The sequence below is a fragment of the Manacus vitellinus genome, unplaced genomic scaffold (assembly GCF_001715985.3).
Source record: "Manacus vitellinus isolate BGI_N305 unplaced genomic scaffold, ASM171598v3 scaffold_40_pilon, whole genome shotgun sequence".
In the NCBI taxonomy this organism is placed as follows: Eukaryota; Metazoa; Chordata; class Aves; order Passeriformes; family Pipridae; genus Manacus; species Manacus vitellinus.
This window is the reverse complement of record NW_021940541.1, coordinates 2,795,831-2,808,889: the sequence shown is the minus strand read 5'-3', so window position 1 is coordinate 2,808,889 and position 13,059 is coordinate 2,795,831. Positions and strand designations below refer to the sequence as shown.

At 42.8% G+C, this 13,059-nt stretch overlaps 1 protein-coding gene across 2 annotated transcripts in view; it reads right to left on the bottom strand.

Moving 5' to 3' along the window:
* CUNH10orf90 (chromosome unknown C10orf90 homolog) overlaps window positions 1-13,059 on the bottom strand; it is a 63,944-nt gene that overhangs the window by 32,731 nt on the left and 18,154 nt on the right. The window lies entirely within an intron of this gene.

Sequence of the window (13,059 nt, the reverse complement as noted above, 5' to 3'; positions counted from 1 at the left end):
GATCTGTTTCTCCTGCTTTGGAGGAAAGGCACTTGAACAACCCCTGGGATCCTGTTGCAAGGATGTGGACAGTCTCACAATGTGTTCAGGGCTGATCCAAAGCTCCAATATCTCTGCTTTTGATTTCCATGGCTTCAGGCATGAGGGTGGAGGTATCAGGGAAGGTGGGAAACGCAGATTCCAACAAACATCCCTTTTGTGCTGTCTGCAGAACAGGGAGCACAAACCAGCCCAGGAATGGGTTGGACACTGTGAGCTCCATTTCATTTGCACTAAGTCACCTTCACGTTTAAAGAACTGCAGTAATTTCAAGCCATATTCACCGGTTCTATTACATCAGAACGTTTCTAGTTCAGGGCAACTATTACACCAGTACATCAGCCTCTGCTTTTGTTATTTTTTTGTTTTCTGTGAACTCTACTCTCTCTGCAGCTTTTTACATGGAGCTAATTTCCATTTAACACACAGGCTGGGCCATTGCAATGATGCATTACGTCTGCTGTCAACCCCTCTGCCAGAAATTACGTTACTTTCTATTTTGTATCAAGCATCCAAAATTAATTTTCAGAAATTCTCCATTTGGACTGAAATCTCTTGGTATTCCTGGCTATTGCTTTACAGCAACATGTCACACCACTGCTAAGCGCTTTTGTGTTATTTTTCTTTCACCTAGACAGCCTGCCACAGAAGTTTTTTGCTAAGCAGAATTTCAGTTTATATGTAACAATATATTAACAAAGGAATGTAACTCAGCTCCACTTCAAGAAGTGTTTTTTTAAGCGTACTCACCATAACAGGCTTCATGGCTTTGTCTCCTTGGGTGAAGGGAAGAGAGGAAAGAAGAGATCAAGAGATCTCCTTCAGTCCTACCACATCTCAAAACACTTAGAGGATGTTTGATGAACCTTTTTTTTTAATAAAGTACACTAAAATATACTTTAACACTTTACTAGCAGAACTCCAAGATGCCAATGGCACTGTGTTTATCCGTGGTTGGCATGAAAAAAGAGGTTGGTTTTTGTCATTGAGCAACAGAGAGTCCTGAGCAGCAGAGCAAACAGCTGGACTCATTAGCCACAGCTTGGGAAAAAAAGAGAATACAGAAAATAGCCAGAGCAGAGGGCCCACAACATGTTTTTTGGCAAAGAAATAATGCAGAGTTGCAATCAGTGAACCTGATCTAATGTTGGTAACTGCTGGCACCAAACATGGGCGAGATGCCCTTGGAGCACCTCACCTTGTCGTGGGGCACAGAGAGGAGCACAAAAACAGCAAGGGAAAAAATCCATCAGGATTCACGAGCAGTGGGATAGGGGTAACTGCTGGGGGAGCCTCGCGGAAAGGTTATTTTCAGTGTGCCAGTAATGTGATGAGTTACATGTGAATGCCATCAGGATGAAGAGCTGCCACATGTGCTGTCTTATTCACTTTTTAAAACAGCTAAATAGAGAATAACTTGCAGAGAAGGATAAAGAAGAAATTCTTGGATTGAGTTATGACAAGATCTTAAAAAATCCAAAATTTTGTTTAAAAAACCTTACGTAATAAAGCAACAAATTCCACTGAGTTATCAATATTTTCCTCAAATGCTTTACAGTAAGAAACCCACAGTTGTCTCGGATCGAGCAGGAAACTACAACAGGAGAACATCAACTTGTGAATGTCAACCAGTGCACAAGGAAATCCAGAGGGCTGGCCAGAGATAAATCAGATCCAGGCAGGCTTCTTTTACCAGATGGTTTTCCATGAATTTCATTCAAATGTACTTCCAGCACAAAAGACTGACACTAAAGGGCCAAAGAAGAACAAGCTGTCAAAGTCCACATTGCAGATTTCATATAACAGGTAAATTATTCTTATCAAAGTAATCTCCTATGATTAGCAATAATCTGTAGGTAGAAACTTCCAATTTCCTACAGATCCCTTGGAACAGACTGGTTAATCCTTGCTTATCTAACTTTAAAAAGTAGCTGTTTCTGGAGCAGAAAAGATGGGAATAATTGAGGTGGGAAGAAGAAGAGGAGGAAATATTTATTTTCTTTGCTAAATCATTCACAGTGGAGTTTTGCACTGCCTTTTTTACCATATCCTGTGCAACGACATTCTCATATTACTATAGGAATCCTATTGTTGGAAAACACTCAAACTTTTGGCAAGTCACTTGATCTCGTTGCTGAGACAGATTAAATGGCATTGGTGGCAAAAGCACCAGTATTTTTCCTGATATTATTAAATCTATTCCTGGAAGCTTCACGTCTGTTAATTCATGTCACCAGAACAAGCAAAGAAAAAAAAACTAAACCTTTAAAAAGAGCTTGAGTCTGTGTTTGAAATGAAGACACTACGGGGAGCACAAGGCTTTAGCTGAGATGTGTCACATACCAGGTTTTCAAATTCTCCTTGCTGACAAAACACATTGCACTGGAACTCTTGTTACACAACGAAACGCAAAGTTCAGTTTTTCCCTGGTGCGAAAGCACGAAAGAAATGGCATTTCAAGTACTTTCCATCTCTGTGGGGAGCATGAGAAACTTATTTCTATCCAAGCTGAAATCCCATGGATTTGTTTAACCTCCCCAGACCTTCCCTTCCCACCACGATCCACCTCTCCAGCTTACACTAACGGGAGATGAAACGAGGAATAGAGAAGCAACTGCTGGCAGGTGACCTTTGTCCTGTTACATCTTCCCTCTTTTTCTTTTTTTTTTTTCCCCTCAAAACGCTGTTTGTTGAACCAAATGATACGCTCCTTGGCAAGGCATCTGGACATCCGGCTCCAGACCAGGGTTTTCCTAATTAGGGAGTGCAGCTGGAACCGATTCTCCCAGTCTCGAGTGCCTGGATCTCTGCCTCGGGCCAACTGGCAGCCGGCTCAGATAATGATTCAGAAAAGATGTACTTGTAAATCAGCTTGCTGAAACAGAGATCGATTGCAAAGGTGAGGGTGCTGCTGAAAAACAGCGTCCTGCGAATATTTGGCATGCACAGGACAGCCCAGTGTGGAGCCAGCTGAGGTTTTGTACAAAACTTGAGACACACAGAGAAACAGTCCATGGAAAATGCTGTTTTACCAATGTTTCAGGTGTTTTCTAGACATATACAGGCTGCCTGCTGGGGGATGTTGTTTGATGATAAACTATCTACAAGAAGGACATTGAGGGGCAGGAGCATGTCCAGGGAAGGGAACAGAGCTGGGGAAGGGTCTGAAGCACCAGGAGCAGCTGAGGGAGCTGGGGGGGCTCAGCCTGGAGAAAAGGAGGCTCGGGGGGGACCTTCTCCCTCTGCAATTTCATGACAGGAGAGGGAAGCTGGGGGGGGTCAGGCTCTGCTCCCAGAGAACAAGGGACAGGACAAGAGGAAACGGCCCCAAGTTGTGTCAGGGGAGGGTTAGATTAGAGTTCAGGGAAAATGTCTTGAGCAAAAGGGTTGTCAAGCATTGGAACAGGCTGGCTGGGGAAGCAGTAGTATCACCATCCCTGGAAGTGTTCAAAAAACCTGTGGAGTGGCCCCTGGGGACGTGGGTTAGTGATGGGCTTGGCAGTGCTGGGGGAACAGTTGAACTTGATCTTAGAGGGCTTTTGCAACCTAAACAATTCCATGATTGACACCCAGAGTGACACTGGGCAGAGGTGGAATGACTTCAGACCACTGGCCCTGGCCTCATCTCCAGTTTTTGTCATGAAAGTTGCATATTCTGTTCATTTACTATTCACATGCTGACAAATTTCAAATGTGTGTCAGCACTTCTGGTCTCCTCTGCTCTGCTCCAAGCCCTGCTTGCTCTGCACTGCTCACATCCCCCATCACTGCTGAGCCACCAGCATCACCTCCCAATGAACTCCTCCAGAGTCTCCAGGAACCTCCAGCACTTCCCTCAAAATGCCATAAAACAGCACTGCAGAACATGAACACTGTCTGAAAAGAGGAAAACTTCTCCACTTTGCAGAAAAATTATCTTTTTGGTTCATCTTAAATGATCATCTATGAAAATGGTGAAGAGAGTTGGGCTCCCTCCCATGTCCATGGCAGTCAGGATCCCTACAGCCCCCTAGTCAGCACTGTTGATTATCCAAAAATGCTCAAATTCCCTATTTGGAACCTGGGAGCAAAAGGACACCACTGGCTTGGCTGCAGGGTCAGCCATCAGAGCAACCACCCTGTTAATACAATACCTTTAACATCATTAAACCTTCTTTTTAAAGCCTTTTCCTCCTTCTGTGCATTATTCCTACTGGAGGAAGTAATTGATACTTCCTTCTGTTTAAAACATTAAAACTGCTTAAATTTCCTTGTGACTTCTTTAATTCAAATACCTGAGGAAGCCTTGAGGACAAAAGTGTCACCATTAAAGATTCATCATGCTCCCTCTCAGAAAGGGCTGGGAGAGATCATCACTCGCTCCTTCAGATCTGAAGTGAGTCATCCAGAAAAACCATCCGGACGTTTCAGATACATCTGAGATGAAAGCCAAGGCAGAACGAACACCGGAACCAAATCCATGTCTTCTGGTCTTCTTCATGTGTCATAAAGAAGGAATATCATAAGATTGCAAAGACTGCTGTCATCTAAAATAGAACTGAACAGCGAAGCTGAAGTTCACATGCTTGATATTAAAAGTAGAGACAGATGAATGCTGAAAATTCCAACTTTTATCAGAATCCCTGATGATATTAAATCAATTTATATGGTATCTACCAGCAAACGTTGCATTTACTTGCTAGTGGAGATAGTGATGCATCTCCAGAAAGCCTTGGAACAGGCACAGAATGGTTTGGGTTGGAAGGAAGCTTAAACACCATCTCGTTCCACCCCCTGCCATGGGCAGGGACACCTTCCACTAGCCCAGGTTGCTCCAAGCCCCGTCCAACCTGGCCTTGGACACTTCCAGAAATGGGGCAGCCACAGCTTCTCTGGGTAAAAGTCTTGTTGTCCTTCAAGGACATTACCCTGAGCCTTCAGAAGGGATGTTAAAGTCCAGGAAGAGGGGAGGTGTTGCACAGACAATGATCCAAAGGCAGCAGCCCAGTGAAGATGGGACTGGGCGGGGCAGGGGGCAGCCCCACAGCCACACGAGGATTTTACTCTCTTACAGTCCCATAACAATACACCTGACATTCATCTCTGAAGGATTTGACATTTAACAACTTTCCTGTAAGACCAGGCAGTAATTTTCACCAAGATACTTGAAGGAGCACAGGGTGCCACCCAGAGAGCTCAAACACAGCTAAAACCCACAGTGTGTGCTCATCAAGAGAGGATGACACAGGGACAGTCTCCCAGTCCTCTCAAAGAATCTTTGCAGAACTCATAAAAAGTACCCTGCACATCCTTACAATGGGGGTCAAATGATACAGGCTTAAAGAAGGAAAAAGCAGCTGCCAGCTCTTTATTTGAAACCTTTCTTGTCATGAAAAAAGCCAAACCAATACAAACAAGCACTTTGCCACAAAGGAAAGCACTTGAACACAGTGGCACAAAGATGACAGTGTTTTAAGGCAGCTTTGTTGGGAAGGCTTTCAAATCAGAGTAAGCAAAACAGCCTGAAATCATTTCAGCCTGAACAGGATTCATTATGTAAACAAAATAGAAAAATATTTTTTCTAAGATGTCAGGATGGATTTTCTTCTGTTACGAGTGGCATCGTGAGATTTTGATAAGTGAATTATCTTTCCCTGCTCACACACCTTGGAGCTGTAGCTGCTGCCTGCAGAGATGATTACAGGATCCACCATGGAAGGGACAAATGAGTCCTGCTCTGCTATCAAAAAGCCAGAAGTCATAAATCTCTCATTATCCTTGCCATTAGAAACGAGGTGCCCATCAGGGGGTTGGAAGGAGCACAAGAATTATATCTTCAAGCCCATGCAAAGGAGAAAAAGAAATGTGTTTTCATTATGCATTGCTATTATTCTTTATCTTCAGTTAATAATTTAAAGGGAGGAATCACCCCCAGCAAATCCATCACACACACAGAGATAAAATTAAGAAAATCCTTTACTTTCTCCCTTTTCTCTTTCTCCTCCTCCAAGTTTTATTTTTATTATAAATTAAACATTTATTTTGTTCAATTTTCAGAGGTGTGGGGAAGAACACAGTCCTACATTTCTTTAGGGACCATAGGCTTATGCTGACAAATCTCAGTCCCTAGAAGTAGTGACTAACTCACTGAAGTTTCTAAAGCCCAACTGTGTGGACATAACTCAGGCCAAGGGCTCAAATGGGAGTGCACAGGAAAATTTAACTGGCATAGGCTTGATTTCTTCACTGTAAACAACATGGGCTGTCCCTGGAGCTCCCTGATGGAGCTCTGCTGGCATCTTTGTAAAATGTGGTAGGAGGGGAATGAGGAGCCCAAAAACAGGGTATGGAGGGAGGATACCAAGAACTGGGGTGGATCGTGAGGGATAACAATGTTCAATAGTCAAATAATTCTCTTTCATAGTTTTTTTTCAGTAGTTTCACTGTAGAAACAGAAGAGATGCCATGAATGTCACAGGTTCCTGTGTCAGGGAGAGGAAAAATTAGGGACAAGGAGCAAGTCATCAAGCTCCCCACTGCTGATGAACAAGAGACATCTTGAAGCTTCATGGTTCCTCCACTTTGGTGGGACTGGCTTCCACCCATCCCTTTGTCCTGCTGAAAGCAATCCCGTATTTTCCATACATTTCACCAGGATCCTGTGAGACAGAATTTCTGTAACTGGGACACAAAGATTTGGCAAAGCAGTCGGAGGCTGTGCACGAGCAGCAACAGAACCCAAATTCTCCTTGGAGAAAAGGAGTCCTCTCTAGGTAAAACTGGGAAGTTCTGGTTCCTGTATGAAGTGCTCTCTGCTCACACCAAGGCAAAGGGTAGCACAAGGGAGGTGACACTGGTTTTTTGCCAAAATTCCTGTTTCGGGGCCATCCTATTCTTTTGGAAAACTGTTCATAGGAAAAAGTTATTTGGGATTGCCTAAACAAGCCCTTCTGTGGGGTCAGGAATCACAGGAAGGGGTTTTGTCCTGAAGGTGATATTTGGGACCACGTGGGACCAGGCAGATGGATGGCAATCAGAGATGGAGATAACGGGTTGACAGGCTCTGAAAGTGTCCTCAATATGGAACAGGAGGCAGGAGAGGATTAAAACCAAGAGCAAGGCAAACTCTGGAGCTCCTTCATGTCAGAGATACATTAGGGTTACAAAAATTTGAATAAAACATTTAAATATGAACACTAGATGTGCCAGAAAAGAAAGTAGCCAGGAGATAAAGGCAAACAAAGGAGGCAAGTCCAAGCTAAATCCAAATTTAAATTTTCTGGGTTCCACTTATCTCCAATTTTAAGGCATTCTGAATACAATTCCTGCTTCAGAGCCTTGCACTGGGATTCCTTAGTACCTACTGTCACATTATTTGGCTTATTGACCACCTAATGTCCTTTCAAAAGAAATTTAACTAACAGAAACATTTCATACAGAAGGAGCTGATGGAAGGACTCCTCCAACCCCTCTCAGAGTCCCCTTCCCAGCACATCATTAAGGCACCCACATTTTAGGGTCCACGTCCATTTCTGGAAGTTCAGGAATGCTTGAGATGGCCAGAAAATTCTTAAGTGACTGCAAACATGACAAACACAATGCATAAGCAAACAAAGGAAAAGTAGTTCTGCAGCCAAAAAGTATATTTATGAAGAGTTATTTTGTGCTATTATGTATATTTATGTGAAGGTCATAACCCACAGAGACTTTGATGGTGCAAATGGATTCTGTAAATAAAAATTCCACCCGCGTTCCTCAGAACTGGTGGCAAATACAAATTGCACAAATTAGCCCAGAGCTGCTTGTGCATAATAAGAAATAAGAGCTTGAGGTAATTGTTTGGCCTCAGGGATTCAATATTTCCTACACTTACCTGCTTTTGAAAGAGCTTAACTTTAAGACAAGAAACTGTAGGGAGGACAAGAGAAAACCTGTGCACTGTCTCTTACGCATTTTATGACTCAATATATGTCCTGCTGCAGGGATTTTTTCATGATGCTTTGGCTTAACAATGGTATTTATTGATTTTTTTTTTTCCCCTTTTAATACTCTTAATACAGTGGTGAGTCCAGAAAAATGATGTGTGCTGCGGGTACAGATGCTTTTGTCGAGGCATCAAAGCAGTGATTCCGACACACACCTCTATTACTCCCATTTTGTTCCCAAAACAAAGGAACAAGATGTTCACATGAGCCAAATTTGACACCGAACGATCAGCCATGCCAACTTTAATAGAGACTTTTCACGCTACTTCTGTGCAATAGAAGCATTTGGTTTTGTGTAATACTTGGGATTATTATTTCTTTCTGGAAAGACTTTCCCATTAAGTGCTGTGATTACAGACATCAGAAACTGCCTGATGATAGGGGATGCTAAAACCAAGTTTAAAAAGTCAGCATTCACAATAGCTAAGATTTAAATAACTAAAAAGCCTAAAAAGTTCTGTTTCTAAGTCACTAGTTTGATCACAAATAAATAGTTCTATTTTGCATAATTTAAGAATTCTATGCAGCTCTCCCTAGTTTGAGTTGCCACTGACTTGCCTCAATTCTAAAGCTAACAGCTCTTCACACAGCTGAACTTAGTAATTATTCCACCACATAAAACTTTTCGGTTGGTGAATTATTACCTACATTTACCTTTTGAAGGGAAAATAAAAAACCAAATCTCTATTCATCACATGCTTTTACTGTGCATCCATGACTTGTTTGATCTTGGAATTATCCCTTTTGAATTCCATGACAACAGGTTTAGAAACACAGATCATGCCAGAGATTAAAACAAAAATGTTGTCATATGATCATAAAACAGGGCATGGTGGATTTGGGGTTTATCACAAGACTCAACAGAAGATAATTGGCAATTGCCTTTTTTCTTTTCTTCTTTAATCACTCAGGCTTTCAGTTCAGAAATGGAGGTGCAGAAAAGCTTGGGATTGATGCTTAAACGTTAAAGCCCTCAAAGCTTTAACTTTTCATCTTTTAAATGCTGGAAAAGTAGAATTTTCAAGCTCTCTTTGGCTGTGGGTGTCACCTGGATGGGAAGGAGCCAGGTTGGGAACTGTCTGCACCCACCAGCCCCACCAGGCTGCTTTTCAAGGAGCACTAACCTGCTGCCTAGCAACCACCACAACTGATGATTGTTTGTATATTCCATTTCTTGTGCAAGACTAAAAGCTCAGATCCCAAATTATTGCATTCAGCGACACCAGAGCTGTGACTGATTGAGAAGAAAACGCATTTTCCTTTACTTGCTGCAGGTCTTCCTTGCTCTCCAGGGTTGCATTTGTAAAATATACACACATGCCCCAACACACTTTGATGCAAGACCAATTGGAAAAATATTTCAATATGTGACTAGTTATTTTCAAAATATTCACCCTTTAGAGGATACTTCTGTGAATAAAGTCATTCACATACCTTTACATTTTAATGATGATGTCACTGAGACTGATACAGGAACAAACACAAAGGGCCACTTTCTCCTGGGCAGGAGGATGTTGCATAGCATGACACAAATGTGCTTGCAAAAAACTTGCCCCTGTGTTTTAGAAGTCCTGTTTTTTTCCTAACTATTATTATTTTTCCTAATTATTATTTACTGCATGTGAAACAATTAAAGAAAAACAAACACACAGAACAAAAAATCTGACAACCCTTTTACACTGTGCCCTCTGCTTTGATCAGATTTTAGCCTGATTTCCAGGAGGAATTTGATTTATGCCCTATCCTTTTTTATGTCCAGCCTTGGGCTTTTGAGCTTGTGGTCTCTTTGAAACAACGTGACAGAAGGGTCGATGGCTCATCTCCAATGAGCTCCCCAGGAAAATCAATGCCTTTGTAAAAATGAGAGGCTGCCACAGGGAGAGGTTCACTGGGTTTCCCATGTTTGATCCATGGACACTCCTACCAGCTGGGCAGGACACATCCCTCTTGGGGGGTGCTGCTCCTTGTCCTGGGAGCAACGAGGAGAGACGGGGGGCAGATGGAAGAGGGAATGGCCAAGGAGACAGAGGAGGAGGGAGGAGCACCAGGGTGATATTTGGGTCTTGGCTCATGGGCTCTGTCACAGAATCACAGAATGTGCTGAGTTGGAAGGGACCCACAAGGATCACCCAGTTCAACTCCTGGTCCTGCACAGGACCATCCCCAAGAGTCACACCATGTGCCTGAGAGCATCATCTGAACACTCCCTGAGCCTTGGTGCTGTGCCCACTGCCCTGGGGAGCCTGGTCAGTGCTCAACCACCCTCTGGGGGAGGAACCTTTTCCTGAGATCCAACCTAAACCTCCCCTGACACAACTCCAGGCCATTCCCTGGGTCCTGTCCCCGGTCCCCCCAGAGCAGAGATCAGTGCCTGCCCCTCCTGTGCCCCTCCTGAGGAAGTTGTACCTGCAGTGAGGTCTCCCCTCAGTCTCCTCTTCTCCAGCTGGACACACCAAGTGCCCTCATGAAATGACCTCTTTCTTTTTAGCCTGTATTTTCAATTTAATACTTTTGCTTTCAGTCTCTAAATAAATATTGAATCTCATGCTAAGATTATGAAAATTATGGGACTTAAAAGTTAACTGCTGGAGGCCAATCTAATGATGCCATAACTGGTACCTTAGACATAATCATGTACAACATCTGTCCTGTTTAAAGTCATGTAGCAAATCATTACTAGTCACCCTCCTAAATGTGTTTATGATAGGCACAGCATTGGATACCCAGGTTTTATCCCAGAGAATACACGGAATAATGCAGTGAGAAGGAATAACTGAACAGCTCAGTGTAACCAAATGCTGAAGTGACCCCCTCTCAAAGGCAGAATTAAGTGGCTGTGGATGGTTCCCACCACCCCCACTTGGTTTGTCCTACAGTTGTTCTTTTCCACGACAATGTCTGATCCAGAGCCAGCACATAAACCATTAAATAATTTAGCTGCACTCTTCATCCAGCACTGCTCCCCAAGCCAAATCCTGGCCCTTCTCAGTTTCAGCATTTCCACTGAGTGCTTTGGGACAAGGATTGATCCCAAAGGTCTCTTCAGGTCCACCAGTTACAGGAGACAGACTTTGCTGAATGTGCTTTCAAAAACCTCTTCGGTCATTATCAATATTCTCTCTAACATTAACTGCCATTAAATCCTGCAGCTGGAAGCTGCAAAATGACCTGTAGGACATTCCCAAGCATTTTCAAGCTTAACAAAGAGTATGTTAAGAGCTGCTGGTGACACCCGTGCTCGGGTGGGATGTGACCAGTTGATGGTCTGTCTGAAGCCCAGGGCAGTGAACTTTGCACTGGGAGTGTGCAGAGAGCCAGTGCAAGCCTGGATGCTTTGGCAGAAAAGAAGCTCAGGTGGAATTTTCTTTCAGGAAAGTTTCAGCTGGAAATTAGGATATAAAATTCTACAGCCTGTCTACACTGCTACAGCCCTCAATTTTGACATCTCCCCTCTCCATTTAAGGCTGGCTCCCAGCTGAACTCTCTCATGATGCAACACGACTCTCCTCCCTCACCTTCTCAAAGCCAAGCAAAAACACCAAAGAAAAATTCCTTGGAAAAAGTGGGCATGTTGTGGAATAGGCTGTAATTATTAACCTGAGCTCCTTGCAATGGACACACACTGTGCCAGTGGATTAGTCATTGCCAGTCACGTTAACTGAGTTAGTAATTCTTTGTATCAGCAACACAGTGTTCTACCTGACTCCTGAATCCTGGTGCAAATACAGTTCCCATCCTTTTCCAGCCAGGGTGAGCTCAGGTAACTAACACATCACTGTGGGGACCCCCTTCCCTGTCACTCAGCTGCTGGTGCCACACTTTCCCACTTTAGAACAGTGTCCTGGCTGAATTCCCAGCCACAAACCCACTGCAGATGGTGTGAGAGGCCAGGAAAGTACTTCATTGCCACCAACTGTGCTGTCCCTCCTTCCAGAAATAACAATTGCACTTCCCCTCTGAGCAGCACGTCCCCTTCCTCCTCCTTTCTACAACTACATCTTCTTTTTTCTCCTGATTTTCTTGGACTTAGGTGGACATCTTTATTGGATTACTTGGACTTAATTTGGTTAATATGCAGGGTTTTTTTAGGAAGAGATGGGCTTTTGGCTGTTTTATTTGCTCTTTGTTTTAGCTTGTAATGGACCTTTTTTACATCCGCTCAAAAAAGTTACCTTGGTGACTTTTATATCCAAAGGGAAAACAGAGAAGAGCCTGGTCTTTGCTGGGACACATATAAATGTGTGCTGGGAGCACTCCAAGAGCTGTCCCACCATGAGCAGGAAAACAAGCCAGTTTTATTTCAAACCATGGGCCATGGAGCTTAGTGATCCTGTATTTTCTTTCCCATAACACTTCCCTGCAATCTGGATGGTGAGAATGATAAACAGATGTGTACACACAGGGATTGAATCTAGAGAGCACTGCATTATTCAAGAGAACTGAGGAGAAAAGGCCAATATTTACAACAGCAGTATTTACTGTAAATTAAAATCCAACCAATTGCAGCCAACCTGAGAGAGAAACACTGTAGGGATACCTGCAAGGGCATTGGGTTAAAGATTTTGTCCTCCTTAAACAGATTAAAACCCAGGCTTTCAGCACAGTGCCTTTTTAAAAAGCAAAAGAAAATTAAAGTACACTCAGAAGCATGTATATTTTGTGGGTGCTTAGTGGAATAGAAGTTATCTATGACATAAAAAAAAAAGAAAACAAAAATGTCGGCCACTCATGTTATTTTAAATAAAAGGGCAAAAATGTTTTTTATACTCTAAACTGAATGCACCATTTTGGAAGATCAGTCTGCTCTATGTCACACTGATTTAGAACCATTTTATTGCTCCAAATGTGTCACTGCATTAGTTAGAGGAATGTTGCAATTAACACCTTGGCCCGAAATTCAATGCTGATAGATATAAAAACATAGATTTATATGTTTCATTCAACATCGAAGGAAAGTTTATTAATTCACAAGCAGGTGGATTTTTCTAATTTATCTAGGTCTTTTTATATTTAAATAAAATACTGAAATGAGCTCAAAACGTTTCTGTACCCTGGG